This window comes from Tachyglossus aculeatus, chromosome 17, assembly GCF_015852505.1.
Source record: "Tachyglossus aculeatus isolate mTacAcu1 chromosome 17, mTacAcu1.pri, whole genome shotgun sequence".
Lineage (NCBI taxonomy): Eukaryota > Metazoa > Chordata > Mammalia > Monotremata > Tachyglossidae > Tachyglossus > Tachyglossus aculeatus.
The window spans coordinates 44,372-47,510 of NC_052082.1; positions in this window are offsets into that span (position 1 = coordinate 44,372).

Below are 3,139 nucleotides of genomic sequence, written 5' to 3' on the forward strand. Positions count from 1 at the left end.
AGACAAGCCCATTGTCAGTCGCAGTGGCCCTGCCCCTCGGTGCGGTGCGAGGGGGTCACAGGGTTACACAGGCACAACAGTGCCGCAGTCCTGCCCAGGGTGGGTGCTCAGAGTGTCACACAGGCACAACATCATGGCAGCCCTGCCCCCAGGGAGCCCAGAATGTCAGACAAGCCCATTGTTGATCGTGGTGGCCCTGCCCCTCGGTGCGGTGCAAGGGGGTCAAAGTGTCACACAGACACAACATTGTTGTGGCCCTGCCCCGGGGAGGTGCTCAGAGTGTCACACAGGCACAACATCATGGCAGTCCTGCCCCCAGGGAGCTCAGAATGTCAGACAAGCCCATCGTCGGTCGCAGTGGCCCTGCACCTCGGTGCGGTGCGAGGGGGTCAAAGTGTCACACAGACACAACATTGCTGCGGCCCTGCACCGGGGAGGTGCTCAGAGTGTCACACAGGCACAACATCATGGCAGCCCTGTCCCCAGGGAGCTCAGAATGTCAGACAAGCCCGTTGTCGGTCGCGGTTGCCCTGCCCCTCGGTGCGGTTGCAAGGGGGTCACAGGGTTACACAGGCACAACAGTGCGGCGGCCCTGTCCAGGGTGGGTGCTCAGAGAGTCACACAGGCACAACATCATGGCAGCCCTGCCCCCAGGGAACTCAGAGTGTCAGACAAGCCCATTGTCAGTTGCAGTGGTCCTGCCCCTCGGTGTGGTGCGAGGGGGTCAAAGTGTCACACTGACACAACATTGCTGCAGCCCTGTCCCGGGGAGGCGCTCAGAGTGTCACACAGGCACAACATCATGGCAGCCCTGTCCCCAGGGAGCTCAGAATGTCAGACAAGCCCATTATCAGTCGCGGTGGCCCTGCCCCTCGGTGCGGTGCGAGGGGGTCACAGGGTTACACAGGCACAACAGTGCGGCGGCCCTGCCCAGGGTGGGTGCTCAGAGTGTCACGCAGGCACAACATCATGGCAGCCCTGCCCCCGGGGAACTCAGAGTGTCAGACAAGCCCATTGTCAGTTGCGGTGGTCCTGCCCCTCGGTGCGGTGCGAGGGGGTCAAAGTGTTACACAGACACAACGTTGCTGTGGCCCTGCCCCGGTGGGGTGCTCAGAGTGTCACACAGGCACAGTATCATGGCAGCCCTGCCCTCAGGGGGCTAAGAATATTAGGCCCATTGTCAGTGGAGGCGGCCCTGCCCCTCGGTGTGGTGCGGAGGGGCTCACAGTGTCACACAGGCACACATTCATGGCATCCTAACCCTAACCTGCCCCGAGAGGGCTCACAGTGTCAGACATTCATTCATTCAGTCGTATTTTGGGGGCACTTACTGTGTGCAGGTCACTGTACTGAGCACTTGGGGGAGTACAATCTAACAATAAGCAGATGCATTCCTTGCCCACAATGAGTTTACAGTCTAGAGATCAGCTTACAGTACCAGTGCCAGTCAGTTCTGCAGCCCTGGCAGCCCTGCCCCAGGTGGGTGCTCAGAGTGTCAGATAGGCACAACATCACAGCAGCCCTGCCTCCGGGGGGCTCAGACAGGCCCGTCGGCAGCCGCAGCGATCCTGCCCCTCGGTAAGGTGCTGGGGGTTTGGTGGGGGTGGGGGCGGCGGCTCACAGCGTCATTACAGGCATAATGTCACGGCGGGGCTCACGGTGTCAGAGAGGCGCGTGGGTCCGAGACATGAAGACAGACCACTTTTGCCGACTATTATTTTTAGTGTGCTTCCTGGTGCCAGGGCCAGGATGATACAAACGGGTACCGTCAAAACTTGGGTATATGGCATGGAGATAGTCTTGCCTTTGGCCAGCACTCATGTTATCATTGCTCTTCCTGTTGTCTGGATCACGAAGATCCAAATGGCAAGACTCAAATCTGGGGTTCGTGGGAGGAAGCCACTACCCCCTGTTGCTGGCACCCAAATTTTAAAATTATTATCCCTGGTGCCCAGGCCATAAAGACCCAAATGGTAAGACTCACATCTGGGGTTTGTGGCATAAAACCAATGCCCCTTTTTGCCAGCATCCCTATCTTTATTGTTGTTCCCGGTTCCTGGGCCATGAAGACCTAAATGGGGAAGAGTCAAATCTGGGGTTCATGGCATGAAGCTAGTTCTCCCTTTTGCCAGCAATCATATCTTTATTGTTGTTCCCGGTGCCTGGGCCGTGAAGACCCAAAGGGGAAGATTAAAATCTGGGGTTTGTGGCATGAAGCCACTACCCTGTTTTGCCGGCACCCAAATTTTTAAAATTATTCTTCCCAGTGGCCATGAAGACCCAGATGGGAAGACTCAAATCTGGGGTTCACGGCATGAAGCCGCTACCCCTTGTTGCCGGCATCAAAATTTTTTTTATTTATTTTCCCCGGTGCCCAGGCCATGAAGACCCAAATGGGAAGACTCAAATCTGGGGTTTGTAGCATGAAGCCAGTTCCCCATTTTGCCGGCACCCTTATCTTTATTGTCATTCCCAGTGCCTGGGCCATGAAGACCCAAATGGGAAGACTCAAATCTGGGGTTCTTGGCTTGAAGCCAGTCCCCCCCACAACTTTTGCCGGCACCCATATTTTCACTGTTTTTTCCAAAGCCTGGGCCATGAAGACCCAAATGGGAAGACACAAATCTGAGGGGTTTGGCATGAAGCCAGTCCCCGCTTTGCCGGCACCCGTATTTTTCATCCCTCTCCCCGGCACCCAGGCCATGAAGACCCAAATGGGAACATTGAAATCTGGGGTTCCAGGCATGAAGCCAGTCCCCCTCTTTTGCCGGCACCCATATTTTCATTCATTCATTCATTCATTCAGTCGTACCCATATTTTCAGTGTTCTTCCCAAAGCCTGGGCCACGAAGACCCAAATGGGAACATCGAAATCTGGGGTTCCAGGCATGAAGCCAATCCCCACTTTGCCGGCACCCATATTTTTCATTACTCTCCCCGGCACCCAGGCCCTGAAGACCCAAATGGGAACATTGAAATCTGGGGTTCCAGGCATGAAGCCAGTCCCCCCGTTTTTGCCGGCACCCATATTTTCATTGTTCTTCCCGGCACCTGGGCCATGAAGACCCAAATGGGAACACTGAAGTCTGGGGTTCTTGGCATGAAGCCAGTCCCCCCCCCCCCCCCACTTCTTGCCGGC